Below are 17,447 nucleotides of genomic sequence, written 5' to 3'. Positions count from 1 at the left end.
TCCGTCTCGGCTTCACAGGTTTGCGCTATCGGCCTGCCTAAACTACTCTTCAGCACCTACTCGCGACCCTGCACGTGCAAGTAACCGGCCTAATCGCCAGCAGCGTGCGTCATCGGGCTCCCGGCGTGATTCTGACAGCTCACTGCTGCCCTCGGATCTGCGCCTGCGCCTGGTCGCCAGCAGCTTGGCTATATAAACGCCCTACGGACCACTCAACTGAATTCATTCAGCAGCAGCAGTGGCGGTGTAGCAGTGTGTGCATGCTTGACTCTTCCGTCTCGGCTTCACAGGTTTGCGCTATCGGCCTGCCTAAACTACTCTTCAGCACCTACTCGCGACCCTGCACGTGCAAGTAACCGGCCTAATCGCCAGCAGCGTGCGTCATTGGGCTCCCGGCGTGATTCTGACAGCTCACTGCTGCCCTCGGATCTGCGCCTGCACCTGGTCGCCAGCAGCTTGGCTATATAAACGCCCTACGGACCACTCAACTGAATTCATTCAGCAGCAGCAGTGGCGGTGTAGCAGTGTGTGCATGCTTGACTCTTCCGTCTCGGCTTCACAGGTTTGCGCTATCGGCCTGCCTAAACTACTCTTCAGCACCTACTCGCGACCCTGCACGTGCAAGTAACCGGCCTGGTCGCCAGCAGCTTGGCTATATAAACGCCCTACGGACCACTCAACTGAATTCAGCAGCAGCAGTGGCGGTGTAGCAGTGTGTCCATGCTTGACTCTTCCGTCTCGGCTTCACAGGTTTGCGCTATCGGCCTGCCTAAACTACTCTTCAGCACCTACTCTCGACCCTGCACGTGCAAGTAACCGGCCTAATCGCCAGCAGCGTGCGTCATCGGGCTCCCGGCGTGATTATGACAGCTCACTGCTGCCCTCGGATCTGCGCCTGCGCCTGGTCGCCAGCCGCTTGGCTATATAAACGCCCTACGGACCACTCAACTGAATTCATTCAGCAGCAGCAGTGGCGGTGTAGCAGTGTGTGCATGCTTGACTCTTCCGTCTCGGCTTCACAGGTTTGCGCTATCGGCCTGCCTAAACTACTCTTCAGCACCTACTCGCGACCCTGCACGTGCAAGTAACCGGCCTAATCGCCAGCAGCGTGCGTCATTGGGCTCCCGGCGTGATTCTGACAGCTCACTGCTGCCCTCGGATCTGCGCCTGCGCCTGGTCGCCAGCAGCTTGGCTATATAAACGCCCTACGGACCACTCAACTGAATTCATTCAGCAGCAGCAGTGGCGGTGTAGCAGTGTGTGCATGCTTGACTCTTCCGTCTCGGCTTCACAGGTTTGCGCTATCGGCCTGCCTAAACTACTCTTCAGCACCTACTCGCGACCCTGCACGTGCAAGTAACCGGCCTAATCGCCAGCAGCGTGCGTCATCGGGCTCCCGGCGTGATTCTGACAGCTCACTGCTGCCCTCGGATCTGCGCCTGCGCCTGGTCGCCAGCAGCTTGGCTATATAAACGCCCTACGGACCACTCAACTGAATTCATTCAGCAGCAGCAGTGGCGGTGTAGCAGTGTGTGCATGCTTGACTCTTCCGTCTCGGCTTCACAGGTTTGCGCTATCGGCCTGCCTAAACTACTCTTCAGCACCTACTCGCGACCCTGCACGTGCAAGTAACCGGCCTAATCGCCAGCAGCGTGCGTCATTGGGCTCCCGGCGTGATTCTGACAGCTCACTGCTGCCCTCGGATCTGCGCCTGCGCCTGGTCGCCAGCAGCTTGGCTATATAAACGCCCTACGGACCACTCAACTGAATTCATTCAGCAGCAGCAGTGGCGGTGTAGCAGTGTGTGCATGCTTGACTCTTCCGTCTCGGCTTCACAGGTTTGCGCTATCGGCCTGCCTAAACTACTCTTCAGCACCTACTCGCGACCCTGCACGTGCAAGTAACCGGCCTAATCGCCAGCAGCGTGCGTCATCGGGCTCCCGGCGTGATTCTGACAGCTCACTGCTGCCCTCGGATCTGCGCCTGCGCCTGGTCGCCAGCAGCTTGGCTATATAAACGCCCTACGGACCACTCAACTGAATTCATTCAGCAGCAGCAGTGGCGGTGTAGCAGTGTGTGCATGCTTGACTCTTCCGTCTCGGCTTCACAGGTTTGCGCTATCGGCCTGCCTAAACTACTCTTCAGCACCTACTCGCGACCCTGCACGTGCAAGTAACCGGCCTAATCGCCAGCAGCGTGCGTCATCGGGCTCCCGGCGTGATTCTGACAGCTCACTGCTGCCCTCGGATCTGCGCCTGCGCCTGTTCGCCAGCAGCTTGGCTATATAAACGCCCTACGGACCACTCAACTGAATTCATTCAGCAGCAGCAGTGGCGGTGTAGCAGTGTGTGCATGCTTGACTCTTCCGTCTCGGCTTCACAGGTTTGCGCTATCGGCCTGCCTAAACTACTCTTCAGCACCTACTCGCGACCCTGCACGTGCAAGTAACCGGCCTAATCGCCAGCAGCGTGCGTCATTGGGCTCCCGGCGTGATTCTGACAGCTCACTGCTGCCCTCGGATCTGCGCCTGCGCCTGGTCGCCAGCAGCTTGGCTATATAAACGCCCTACGGACCACTCAACTGAATTCATTCAGCAGCAGCAGTGGCGGTGTAGCAGTGTGTGCATGCTTGACTCTTCCGTCTCGGCTTCACAGGTTTGCGCTATCGGCCTGCCTAAACTACTCTTCAGCACCTACTCGCGACCCTGCACGTGCAAGTAACCGGCCTGGTCGCCAGCAGCTTGGCTATATAAACGCCCTACGGACCACTCAACTGAATTCAGCAGCAGCAGTGGCGGTGTAGCAGTGTGTCCATGCTTGACTCTTCCGTCTCGGCTTCACAGGTTTGCGCTATCGGCCTGCCTAAACTACTCTTCAGCACCTACTCTCGACCCTGCACGTGCAAGTAACCGGCCTAATCGCCAGCAGCGTGCGTCATCGGGCTCCCGGCGTGATTATGACAGCTCACTGCTGCCCTCGGATCTGCGCCTGCGCCTGGTCGCCAGCCGCTTGGCTATATAAACGCCCTACGGACCACTCAACTGAATTCATTCAGCAGCAGCAGTGGCGGTGTAGCAGTGTGTGCATGCTTGACTCTTCCGTCTCGGCTTCACAGGTTTGCGCTATCGGCCTGCCTAAACTACTCTTCAGCACCTACTCGCGACCCTGCACGTGCAAGTAACCGGCCTAATCGCCAGCAGCGTGCGTCATTGGGCTCCCGGCGTGATTCTGACAGCTCACTGCTGCCCTCGGATCTGCGCCTGCGCCTGGTCGCCAGCAGCTTGGCTATATAAACGCCCTACGGACCACTCAACTGAATTCATTCAGCAGCAGCAGTGGCGGTGTAGCAGTGTGTGCATGCTTGACTCTTCCGTCTCGGCTTCACAGGTTTGCGCTATCGGCCTGCCTAAACTACTCTTCAGCACCTACTCGCGACCCTGCACGTGCAAGTAACCGGCCTAATCGCCAGCAGCGTGCGTCATCGGGCTCCCGGCGTGATTCTGACAGCTCACTGCTGCCCTCGGATCTGCGCCTGCGCCTGGTCGCCAGCAGCTTGGCTATATAAACGCCCTACGGACCACTCAACTGAATTCATTCAGCAGCAGCAGTGGCGGTGTAGCAGTGTGTGCATGCTTGACTCTTCCGTCTCGGCTTCACAGGTTTGCGCTATCGGCCTGCCTAAACTACTCTTCAGCACCTACTCGCGACCCTGCACGTGCAAGTAACCGGCCTAATCGCCAGCAGCGTGCGTCATTGGGCTCCCGGCGTGATTCTGACAGCTCACTGCTGCCCTCGGATCTGCGCCTGAGCCTGGTCGCCAGCAGCTTGGCTATATAAACGCCCTACGGACCACTCAACTGAATTCAGCAGCAGCAGTGGCGGTGTAGCAGTGTGTGCATGCTTGAGTCTTCCGTCTCGGCTTCACAGGTTCGTGCACATTTTTCCCTGTCTGTATATTGCTATTCATTTAGTTTATAATTTATTGCCACTGCTGCTGCTGCTGCTTCCGGTGTTGTCTTTCAACCATGCCAACTGTCGCTGAACTGTCGAAACGCGTGGAACAACTAGAAATACTTTCAAAGACAAACTTGATAACCTGCTTGACAAGATAACGACAACTGTAGTATCCAAGCTAGATTCCCAGCCTTCCTTGATCATTAAAGGTCTAAAGGACGAGATAGAGGGACTAACAAGCAGTCTTGAATTTCTGAACCGGACTGTTGAATCCCTCAAAACAGAAAAGGAAGAACTAACTGCAATGAACAAATCCCTAATCGCGCATAACGAATCTTTCGAAAAACTAATTGGTGACATGGAACAGTACTCACGAAAAAACAACCTGGAAATCAAAGGCATTCCGTGTACGCAGGGTGAAGACTGCATGACAATTCTTCAAACTATTGCCTCTAAAATAGAATATCCGGTTTCTGCTATGATATTGATGTCATTCATCGTGTTCCGTCTGCTTCTGATACAAAGCACTTGCTTGTCCGATTTCACTCTCGCGCCTTGAAAACCGAGTTCATAGTCAAAGCCCGAAAGGCACGCCTTAAACTAGTGACATTGGATTCAGCAAAGCACGAGGCAAAGCTGTTTTCGGCAATGACCACCTCACTCCACAGAATAAGCAATTGTTCAGCAAAGCCTTGCAACTCAAGAAAGAAAAAAAAGTGGCTTTTTTTGTGGACTGATGACTGCGTCATCAAGGCGAGGCAATCTACTGATAGCAAAGTTTTTCGCATAAAGAGTGACTCGGACCTTGCGATTTTTGGTTAATTTGACCAGGTTTTCTCGTTTTTTTTGTTTCCTCGGTTCCTCGTATTCTGATCTGATCGCATGTCGTACATTTCCGTTAACGATGTCCAATCCCACTTTTCGCATAAGCATCATTCTGCGATTCATTTCAATTCACGCAGTCTTCTCAAACATTTTCGCGATTATCAGATACTATTGTCTTCTTGTCTTCATTCTTTCTGAATTATATGTGTTTCTGAGACATGGCTGAGTGATTTCGATAAAAATCTTTATGGTTTCCCATCATACAATGCAGAATATTGCAATCGCTTTTCATCACAAGATGGTGGCTCAGCCATGTTTATTCGGTCGGACATTAGATACAAGCGTAGGCTTGATCTTCACTTAAATATCTGTGATTGTGAGTCTGTGTGGATTGAGGTTGACCACTCTGTTATAGGCATTGATAATAATATTGTCTTTGGTACCATTTATCGATCACCACATTCACCAATTCCTGCTTTTTGTGAAGCACTTGACACTATTCTTGACATTCTTTCAAAGGAAAAAAAGGCCGTTGTCATCTTAGGTGACATTAACATTAATTTACTTGATGCATCCTGCTCTTATCTAACTCAGTATGTCAGCTGTTTCCTAGGTTATGATCTTGAATCTCTTCTCTCCCTTCCCACCCGTTGCACTAATAATGGTTTGGGAACACTTATTGACCATGCGCTTTCGAACCTTCTTCATCCTCCCTCCGCATTCATTCTTCAAAGCAATATTACAGATCATTTCCCAGTTGCACTTTGCTTTGAGAACAGTACTCGCATTAATAGCGTAAGCTTTGTTAAGAATAAGTTTGATCGCGAAAAATTTAAAGAAATGGTATCTAATTCCGATTGGTCTTGTGTCACGTTAATGAATAATGCTGAATCGGCATACACCGCTTTCATCTCTGTAATGTCCAATTGCGTATCTTCATCGACAACATGTGTACAGTGCCATAAACGTTATTCTTCCCCTAGAAACCCATGGTTAACAAAGGGACTACTTAATAGCCTGCGTTAGAAAGATAACTTATATAAAAAAAGACAACCATTTAATGTGCATCTACTTGATCGTTATAAGCAGTATTGTAACACACTGAGTGCTGTAATGAAGGATGCGAAACAGCGTTATTATGAAAATGTAATTAATTGTACTGGTTCAGACATAAACAATGGCGCTTGATCAATTCCTTTCTCAATAAAACCATTAATCCGCCTATTGCCAACATTCATCATGAAGGATCAGTAATATCTAACTCATTAGATATCGCTAATGCATTTAGTGATTACTTCTCCTCTCCCATACCTGTCCCATCCAGTACGCATGACGCCTTTGATCATTGTGGTCACTCATTTTTTCTTTTTCCTGCTACCCCAGAGGAGGCAAGAAGAACAATTACTGGTATAAAATCCTCTGGCGCAGGTATCGATAACATTTCTGCTAACCATGTGAAAATGATTGCTGATGACATTGCGGATGTACTCACATACATAGTCAATCTAATTTTTGAAACCGGTGTATTTCCCCGTGAGTTAAAAATGAGTAAGGTTATTCCGGTATTTAAAAAAGGTGACAGATGCTTGATGTCTAATTATAGGCCGATATCCATTCTCCCCTTTTTTAGCAAAGTAATTGAAAAACTAATACATGTTCGCCTGTCTAGATACTTAACAATATATAACCTATTTCATCCGAAACAATTTGGGTTTAGACAAGGATACTCGACTAACCTAGCCCTCATTTACTTCACAGAAAAATGTAAACTAGAAATTGACAATGGTAACTTCGTTGCTACTGTTTTCTTAGATTTTACGAAAGCCTTTGATACACTTAACCATGACATTCTGTTTTCTGAACTTGCATCTTATGGCATTAGTGCCAACTCTCTCAATCTTTTCCGCAGTTACTTGTGTGATCGTGAGCAATTAATATCCATCTCCGGCATCTATTCCACTAAAAAAATAATTAACATCGGCGTTCCGCAAGGCTCAATTCTGGGTCCACGTTTATTTCTATTATACATTAATGACCTTCCACAGTGTCTAACCACACTATCGGAATGCATCTTATATGCTGACGACACGACTATCTAATGTTCCAGTAATTCTCTAAGCAGCCTTACAACAACTCTTAATGCAGAACTTATTAACGTTAGTGCATGGTGTGCTAAAAACAAGCTCTTGATAAATCCCTCCAAAAGTCAGTTTTTAGTTTTCAATTCCAGGTCAATACATAACACGCAAGTCATGCCTCTCTTTATAAACAAGCATCCAATTCATCTATCAGATCATTGTTACTTCCTTGGTATCAAGCTTGATTCCCGCTTAACATTTAATTTGCATATTAATGAGCTGCAGCGGAAAACTTCTTATGGTATTAGGGTATTACTAAAAGCTAGATGTTACTTTGACTTGACTACTTTGATCACCTTATATTATGCATTCATTCACAGTCATCTAAACTATTGTATTGCTTCCTGGGGTCAAGCATATCATTGTCACCTTTCTTTCCTCCAACATGTACAGAATCAAGCCATTCGCATTCTCACCTGGAGCAACCGACGTTCGCATGCTACTAATCTGTACCGGGAACTGCACATACTGAATATTGACAATCTAATAAAATTTAATGTCTGCACATTTGCTTATCAAGTAGTTAAAGACCATAGTCTTCTGAAATTTGTTCTTATTCAACACCTTACTAATTCAAATATTACGCGCTTTTCCACCAATAACAATTTTATACGCCCCAAGGTACGAACTAACTATGGTTCTCAAAGAGTAGCATTTGTTTTAATAAAACTTTGGAATTCTTTGCCTTATAACATTAAGTGTGCCTTTTCTATATCGTTATTCAAACATCAGCTTCGCAATTTCATGTTTAACCTATAGCACCGTTTATTGAACAGGTATTTTGAACTCAAATTCCAATCTGTCGTTTTGAATACTGTTTGCTTCGTTTTCTACTTCAGCTTATGCCTTATCCCTATTGTTTTTCAAATGTACTACTGTTTCACCTCAATATGTATTTGCATTTGTATTTGTATTTTTATATTTCACTGCTTTTCTGCTGTGAAGTAGTATTTGTGTTTTTTTACCATTATAAAAGGTCCCCCTACAGTGTTTACACTATGGGACCTTTTTCTGTACTAAATATCTATACTTTTGTATCTGTACTAAGTATTCAATAAACTTCAAACTTCAAATCTTGGGGCCTGCTTCCCGACTATCCAACTGCGGAGAATCTCATGAATTTCAAGCAGGCAAAATCGCAGGGCAGGACAACACGTCGACGTGCTAAGCGGGATATTTGGGGAAAATATATGTGTAGTATCAATTTTTACAAGGATGAGAGTAAGGTGTGGAACAGGGTGAACATATTAAAAGGCCGGGAAACACAACCACTTCCCTTAGTAAGGAGACGCGGAGCGGACGCCGACCAGTGCGGACGCCACCGCATCGAGCTCCACAGTTTTGATGCGCTTTTCTGGGTTACCTCCTGAGCACCCAGGAAAGATTGGTATCATTGAATTGACGAAGTCAAGCGGCACCAGAGGACATCACATTTGTGGACCTGGGGCCGTTTTTTACGCCGCTACGACTCTAAGAAGACATCCACCCCGTAGCGGCACCGCTAAGCCTACCAACGAGTAGGGAAACGGCAGCTGCAACGCGGGAACGCCGATGGCGTACTTGCAACAGACGGTGACAACGGCGACCGCCTCGACAGCTGCGGCGGCGGCTGCGGCGGCGCAGGGAAACCCGAGCAAGACATCGATGCGGCTAGCTGACGCCTCTGATCCCGAGCGCGACAGCATGGAATACCAAGACGCCGATATACCGGAGCAAGGTAGCCAACGCGACCCCCGCGCGACGGAAAACCCAGCGACGGAAAACCCAGTGGTCGACTCGCACCTGCTACATTTGTGGGACTGCAGACGGGGACTCACCAAAAGATGGAATCGACAAAGACTAAACAGAAAATTAAGAATAAGGATCGCAGAAATCTCGGCCCAGGCGAGCGAATACGCACGTAAACTACAAGCAGAAAACTGGGCCCAGTTTGCTGATTCCCTTAGGGGGACCCTATCGACAGCGAAAACCTGGGCCATCCTAAGAAGTATGATAGATCCAGAAAACACAAAGACCGCAACTACGCGAACCCTCAGAACACTAACCGGCACATACCAAGCGACAACGACAGATTACTTCAGGAACTTAGGCAGCGATACATTGGAACAAAAGACTCCGAGTACGTCACGCGCGGTTACGCAGGTATAGAAAACGACGCGCTAGATGCCCCTCTAACTAAAGCAGAGCTTTTTGCTGCCGCACAAGCCCTTAGGAAAAATTCAGCACCAGGGGAAATATAGGGTCACCAATCCCATGCTCCACAATTTAAGTGACGAGCAGCTTGAGCGCTTAGTGCACTATTTCAACGAGCAGATCTGGGAGACGGGGCACCTTCCACAACAGTGGAAGGACGCCACCGTCATACTCATCCCTAAAGCAAGCAAGGCTCGCAGCCTGCAGTACTTACGTCCGATATCCCTCACATCATGCCTATAGGGAAACTCTTTGAAAAAGTAATTCACACGAGGCTCACGTATCACCTAGAAGATCGTAGCCACCTATCAGACTATATGTACGGCTTTAGGAAACACCTATCAACTCAGGACGTATTCCTCAGGCTTAAAGAGGAGGTATTAAGTAATATACCTACTGGAGGGGAGCACGTGGTAGTCGCGCTTGATCTCAAAAGTGCCTTCGACACCATGTCGTACACGCTCATACTAGAGGGACTAGAAAGACTAGAATGTGGGGAGAAAATGTACAATTACATACGCTCCTTCCTCACAGATAGGAAAGCCACGATAGGAATAGAAGACACCAGGTCAGATAAATTCGACATTCCGGGTAAGGGTACCCCTCAAGGGGCCATCCTCTTGCCCCTTTTATTCAATTTAGGCATGAACAGACTAGCAAGGCGACTAGAGCAACTTCTAGACTTAAAATTCTCGCTGTATGCGGATGACATTACCCTGTGGGGACAACAGGCCCTCTAGGGTACAAAGAACAAGTCTTACAAGAAGCGATAGAAATTTTCAATAATTTTTGCAGAACAAAGCGGCATGTCTTGCGCGCCAGAAAAATCACAATGGGTAAGGCTACAGCGCCGAAACTGTCGGAAAGATCAAAGCGTTAGCCTATGTTTAGGTAACAGGGAAATACAAGAAAAACAAAGAATCCTGATCCTAGGCCTAGGGCTACAAGAAAACCGCAGAGCGGACTTCACTATCAAAACGTTAAAAACGACCACCAAACACATAGCTCGCATGATAAGCAGAGTAACGAGGAAAGGCAGAGGTCTAACCGAGGCGGAGGCCATCCGACTAGTGCACGCGTTTGTACTAAATAGGGTCACGTATAGCGTGCCGTATCAAGAGCTCAGCCCTAGCGAAACCAAAGAAGTGGACGTAATAATACGTATGGCATATAAAGCGGCACTAGGACTCCCACCCAGCACGTCCAACGAGAAATTACAAGCGCTCGGACTCCATAATACTTACGAGGAACTGAGGGCAGCGACTATGCTGGGGCAAAGGGAACGCCTCGACCGCTCTAAGGCAGGGAGACGGGTCCTTGCGGATGTAAAATTTTCTATTCGACCCCATTACTGCGAGGAAGATCTCGTTTCTGTTCCCGATACTTTACGAGAACAGCTGATAGTTTCCCCAATTCCGAGGAACTCTGGGCCGTCCGGATGGCCGAAGACGCCGCCAGAAAACAAGGGCTGGCCGCCGTCTGAGGAAGGGGAGGCCTGGGGGTTAGTCTCCCAACCCCCGCCGCCCCCAGACCCCATCATGGACAAAATAAAGTTTTATCTCTCTCTCTCCGAGGAACATGAGTCCACTCTACCATGGCGCAAGGCGCAAGGCTAGAGCGAGACAACTCACTAAAAAGTTCAGTGGGCATCGTAATGTCATTTACACGGACGTCGCAAAGTCCCATCATGGTCACGTTCTAACGGCAGTAAACTACTCCACACACTCAAACATCAAAATCTCGGCCTCAGTGCGCACCCATTGCACGAGCACAGCTGAAGCAACTGCAATAGCTCTAGCAATCAGACAAGCACACGCGAGCGGGAACTCGATAGCGGTCCTGACAGACTCGCAAGCAGCGTGCCGGATGTTCATAAACGGACGTCTACCGCGAATAACCCTCAAGCTACTAGGCGAAACACTAGGTGCCTCTTTTATTTCCTATCTTTATTAATGATTTGCCTACTGATATAACCGTCCCGCTAAGATTGTTTGCAGACGACTGCGTAATATATAAAATTACCGAATCTTTAAATGACCAGTTAGACCTCAACACCAATTTAAATAAAATTCGACAATGGTGTAATGAATGGCAAATGTCACTGAACCCAGTAAAATCAGTTTGTATGACTATAACGCGGAAAAAGGCGCCCCTGATGCATAAATACAGTATCGGTCCCCATGAACTAACAAGAGTAACAGAATATAAATATTTAGGATTAATATTTACTTCAGACTTGAGGTGGAACATTCACATCAATGAAGTTTGTAGAAGGGCAAATAAAGTTCTTTGGGGCCTCAGGCGAAGATTGTATAGCGCAACTCCTGAAGTGAAAAGCCTGGCGTATAAGATATTAATACGGCCAATCATTGAATATGCTAGGATAGTATGGGGCCCACACACTGCTACTAACCGTCATAAATTGGAAAGAGTTCAACGACTGGCTTCTAGATTTATATTTAATAAATATCAGCGCATGCACTCTCCTACTGAACTATGCAGTCGTGCAAACCTTTCCGCGTTAGAATTAAGGACGAAGTTTGACCGATTAAAATTTTTGTTTTTAATTATTCATAACAAGGTTAAAATAAATTTATCTGAATACTGCATAATTTCACCGGATCAACGCTTCAGACACAGGCACAGCTTATACATACAGCTGCCAGTTACACGAAATGATACATTCAAATACAGCTTTTTTCCCAGGGTAATTAAGGAATGGAATAAATTACCAAATTCAGTTGTCACATCTGCCTCCGTCAGTGATTTTAGTGCTGGTTTATAGAATGTCATCTTCTCTAGTATGAATGCGTCTTAGCATGTATTTTTGTTTCTGGTGCGCATAAAATAATGTATTTTGTCATTGTTTACTGCATGTCACTTTTTATAGATATTGCCATTATACTGCCTTGTATTTTTTTTTGCTCGAGATGTAGCAGAATTTTGTATCTTTTCTTCTATTTTTTCCACTCCTGTAAAGGCCCTTAATTGGGTTGACAGTATAAATAAACAACAACAACAACAGCATCACACGGCATTACATGGTGCCCGGGACACTCGGCAGTCCCAGGAAACGAACGGGCGAACGCACTAGCTTGCGAACTAGCGACCCGAGCAGACGACGCCCCAAGTAATATACCAAAGGACCACACCCCGCATGACATCCTGGAGCACCAGCGTCGCGAACGACAAATCTACGCGTTTCCGCATCCGCAGCTCGGAGTAGAAGACGCGCGGAAGTACAGAAAAATCCAAACTCACACATTTCCGCACTTGGACCTGTGGCACGCAATATGGCCAGGAGTATATGCCGGTCAATGTCCCTGGTGCGGGGGGCGGCCTTCTCTTCCCCACATTATGTGGAAATGTATATGTAGGCCACCGAACGTTAACTCGCCCCTGATAATGACCTCACTGGGAGGCCGTCCTCGCTCGAGCTGACTTGGATATCCAGAAGGGTCTCTTAGACCAGGCTGAGCGTACGGCAACGGCTACTGGAGTCCTGGACTAGGGACCCGCCCTTCCCGCTCCCTTGCCTCTCTCTCTCTTTTTTTAATTCAATAAAGTTTTTCATTCATTCATTCCCTTAGTAAACCCTCAAGGTGACAGTGTGAAAGATCACGCCGATTTCCTGGGCGAGCATTTTCAAAGTATTTGTAGTACATCCCACTATGAGCCAACTTTCTTAAAGTTCAAGGAACACGCAGAGCGGGGGCGCCTCAAACGAAAGTGCGCAACAGAAGCACCTTGCAACCGTCCGTTTAGTCTCGCTGAACTCAAGGCTTCTCTCAGTTCTTGCAGCAACTCAGCACCAGGTGGTGACTGCATATTGTATGAAAGGATCAAGAACCTGCACTCAGAAACATTAAATGCACTTCTGTCTCCTTAAAAAACAATGTGGATATCTGGACATATTCCATCCTTATGGGGAAAAAGCCATTATCATCCCAATTTATAAACAAGGTAAGGACCCCGCATTAGCCAGCAGTATAGGCCAATAGCACTAACAAGCTGTATGTGCAAGTTATATGAAAAACTGGTGAACCGGCGTCTAACGTATTATCTGGAAAGCAACCGTCTACTTGACCCTTTCCAATGTGGTTTCAGGGAAGGTAGGTCAACAATAAACAACCTCGTTCGCATTGAGGGAAACATTAGAGACGCTTATATACACAAACAATTCGTTCTATCTGTATTTCTCGACTCGGAGAAAGCCTATGACACAACATGGCGATTCGGAATCCTCCAAGACCTATCTGCGATGGGTTTACGCGGAAACATGTTAAACATGACAGAAAGCTACTTGTCTAACCGCACGTTCAGTGTTAGAGTGGGCAATGCCCTGTCCAGAACATTCACTCAAGAGACTGGTGTACTACAAGGGGCGTGCTTAGCTGCACCCTCTTCATTGGGAAAAATGAACTCCCTTCGCAAAGGCATTCCTTCCTCTAATGTCTTATTCAATATATTTCGATGATGTGCAGATAGGACTCAAGTCTTGTAACCTTGACATATGCGAGTGTCAGGTTCAGCTCGGACTGAACAAAGTGTCAAAATGGGCAAATGAAAATGGTTTTAAGCTAAACCTTCTCAAAAGCTCCTCAAAAGTGTACTTTTCTCTAGAAACAGAGGCTCAATACAAGATCCTGATATTATGCTCCACGGACTACACATACCAATCAACACTGAACATAAATTCTGAGGCGTTATACTCGACTCAAAACAGACATCCATTCCTCACATCAAGTATATCAAAACTAAGTGCCTGAAAACAGTGAACATCCTAAAAGTACTGTCACACACAACATGGGGTAGCGACAGGAAATGCCTCATGAACCTCTACAGGAGCCTTGTACGATCGCGTTTAGACTACGACGCCATAGTGTATCACTCTGCTGCCCCCAGTGCACTCAAGATGCTGGACCCTGTGCACCATCTTGGTATCCGCCTTGCCACCGGTGCCTTCAGGGCAAGCCCTCTTCAAAGCCCCTATGTCGAATCGAACGAATGTTATCTTGATCTACAACAGCCATATTCTACTTTTAATTACTTTCTGAAAGTACATACTGATAAATACCATCCTTTTATCCTACCATCAACGATATGACCTCTGCAACACTTTTTCATAACAAGCCTGCAGCGAGAGAGCCATTCTCGCTCCGTGTCAGGAGGCTGAGGGAAGAAATGGATGCTCCGCTTTTTGAAAATCGCCTAATGGCTCCTGCTAAGCCGCTACCGCCGTGGTTGTGGCGCACCATTGAGTGCGATACGTCATTTGGGGAGGTAACGAAGCACGCTCCAGAGGCCCACATTCATATGGTGTTGGGCTGCTGAGCACGAGGTCGCGGGATCGAATCCCGGCTACGGCGGCCGCATTTCGATGGGGGCGAAATGCGTAAACACCCGTGTACTTAGATTTAGGTCCACGTTTAAGAACCCCAGGTGGTCCAAATTTCCGGAGTCCCCCACTACGGCGTGCTTCATAATCAGATCGTGGTTTTGGCGCGTAAAACCCAACATTTTTTTTTTTAAATGTGCGGCTGAACGCCCAGGATCCCCATTTCCCCGGACACGGCGAAGCCGCGCATGGCGACGAAGTTAAGAGGGTCCACCTTGTAGTAGTGAGCACGCCGTCAATTTCACTGAACAGTAAGGAGCTATGGTTTAGATTCTGCACTTGCTTTACATACTACAAGTTGAAACTCGATTTAACGAAGTGCTGACCAGGCTCGAATTATTTCGTTAAATCGGGAAGTTCGTAAAATAGAGAAAGCGAATTTTCGGTCCTTCGAAATCTAAAATTGTAACGTAGCGACGCCCAAAAGCTACCGTGGCATTGTATTTGCCGCTAACTAACCCCTGCTCGTGGGAAATATGGTACGTAAGAGCGCTACCAACAGCTTAGTCCGTTGTTCCGTGCATGGGCGCGGCGTGTAACGTCGTCAATATGGCTAGGGCCGTGACTAGAGCTCAGATGTTTTAACGCGATAACGTTAGAGCGCAAGATCGAAGTAAAACCCGCCTGTGTCAAAATACAAAGAAATCACCTCCCTCTGACTCATTTACTTCAGGAATAACTTGGTTAATGCGGGTTTCGTTAAATTAGTTTCATTGATTCAGGTGGATGACAACATTGAACCCTATGGTTACCGGCCGAGGAATGAAAATTTCTTCGCTAGATCGCGAACTATGTAAAATGGGGTTGCGTTAGATCGAGCTTAAACTGTGTATATTAATTTCAATAATTCAATCACACATGCGGGCACAATGACAATTTCATGTTTCTTACATCTCTAGTAAGTTCCTCCCGTCGTTGTTCAGGGGTAGGCAACTGCAAACTTGAATTGAAAGTAGCGCTTGTTCTGTGTAGTTCATAGCCTTTCGCCATTCTCGCACTACCCGATGTTATGGATCTGTACCAAATTTTCTGAAAAAGGCACCCGGGTGGAAGCCGAAACGTCATTTTAAATCTATACTTTGGCCGGCGTAGTACCTCGGGTTTTTTGAACCTTTCACAATGTTTCATCCTGACCATGCGGGTTATGTGAGACTACCCTGCGCTCTCGTGACCAGGCCCATTGATCTCGCGACCAAGCCCACCTAGTCGGAACCAGGTCCCGATCACCGCGGTACTCCTCTGACTATATGAGACAACACAACATTTGATATCCGCACTGGTGATGTAATAACTTTGGCGTTGCGCTGCTAGGCCCGAGGGTGCGGGATCAAATCCTGGCAGAGGCAGCCGCATTTCAATAAGAGTGAAATGTCAAAACGGCCGCATTCCGTGCATTGGGTGCACGTTAAATAACCCCCAACAGCTAAAGTGAATCCGGAGTCTCGCAGTGCGGCATGCCTGATCACATCGTGGTTTTGGCGCGTAAAACTTGACAATTTAGCTTTTTTTTTCATTCTGCTGTTGCTTAAATTAACATATCCTAGGCTGGATCTTGTACACCACTGCCCCAAAAATCTAAAAATGTAGAAAGAAAGGAGATGGCGGGATAGAAAGGAAAGCTGGTAGAAAAGCAAGAAAATGGAGCAAAGGTACAGAGAAAGGGCCGCCGATTTATCCTGGGTGAGTCAGTCTAGGAGTGCCACTAACGTGAAGACGAAGCCAAAGAGGTATGCAGCCACCGCCTTTAGGGTGCCAGCACTCGGCATCAGCTCAACTTCAGCATCCCGTTTCCTCGGATTCGGCAAAGCCATGCACAGTTGAGCACGGGAGGGTCGGACTCCTATGTGCTCGGTTCCGTAGTGTCGCAACACACCAAATGCCTGCAGACCGCAGACGCTCTTACGAGGGCAGTCAGGAAGATTTTACGAAAAATTTACTTTACGTTTTCTACTGTAGAGAACTTTACTGGTGATGAGGAGGAGGAGGAGGAGGAGTAGAAAAAACTTTATTTAAGGCCAGCACTAAGGCCCAGTAAAGACGAGCGCTTGCTCCGCTAAGACCCGATGATGATCCGCCGAGTCCGAGTGAAGCCAAGCACCCCTGGAAGGTCAGGCACGTTTCCTGTTGCAATATTGGTATGTCTTCAAAGTCATCCCGTAAATTTGACTGTGACAAAAAGAAAAAGATGCATGTACATTGAAAATGACACGTAGCAATAAATGCATAGAATAGTGAAAAATTCAGAGAGATTTGAAGCAAGCAGCCCATTAAAATATTTTCCCATTATCGCAATAAGGAACGCAACAGCCATGAAGTGCATCATTTCGCTGTGATGGCAATTTCCTGAGCATTGTAAGATTCGGGTGTCGTGTTCTCAGAGCCGGGCGTCACACTGAGGGTAGGCCTCTAGCCTACGCTGCCGACGCGTCTCGATACAGGTAGCTGGTCTAGAGCACTGCACGGGCCCGGGCCGACCCAAAAGCCCGGGCCCGGCCCGGCCCGCGGGCCGGGCCGGGCTGTCCGAAGCGTTTGTCGGCGGGCTCGGGCCGGGCCTGGGCTTAAAGCCGCTGGCCCGGGTCGGGCTTGAAGCCGCGAGCCCGGGCCGGACTCAGGCTTGAAGCCACGGGCCCGGGCCAGACTCGGGCCCGTTCATTAAAAAGGCTAAGTAGGCCTTCGAGCACACGCTAACGTTACACATTGCCTGGTTCAATGCATTCTGTGCCAAGCTGAAGTGATACGTGCGAGGAAGATGACTAGATATCTTATCAAAGAAAATAGGAAAATCGGTGAAGTTCTCATTTTTAACAGCGGAGCTGTTTCAGCCGCGCGTAATATGTCTGCTGAATCCAAAAATGGAGACCGACCTGGCGGTAGTGCAGAAAGGGTCCAAGCGCAATTGCACATACACGAGGCAACTAGCGAAGCTGAGCCTGGATAAGT

At 47.8% G+C, this 17,447-nt stretch overlaps 1 long non-coding RNA gene across 1 annotated transcript; it reads left to right on the top strand.

Moving 5' to 3' along the window:
* The first annotated feature begins 550 nt into the window (after positions 1-550).
* LOC125946022 (uncharacterized) lies at positions 551-4,986 on the top strand. The gene is made up of 3 exons (XR_007467324.1): positions 551-636; positions 1,377-1,566; positions 3,927-4,986. It is a non-coding gene; the product is annotated as an uncharacterized LOC125946022 (long non-coding RNA).
* Positions 4,987-17,447: the final 12,461 nt, after the last annotated feature.

This window comes from Dermacentor silvarum, chromosome 5 (assembly GCF_013339745.2).
Source record: "Dermacentor silvarum isolate Dsil-2018 chromosome 5, BIME_Dsil_1.4, whole genome shotgun sequence".
Classification (NCBI taxonomy): Eukaryota; Metazoa; Arthropoda; class Arachnida; order Ixodida; family Ixodidae; genus Dermacentor; species Dermacentor silvarum.
This window is presented reverse-complemented; position numbering and strand designations above follow the sequence as displayed.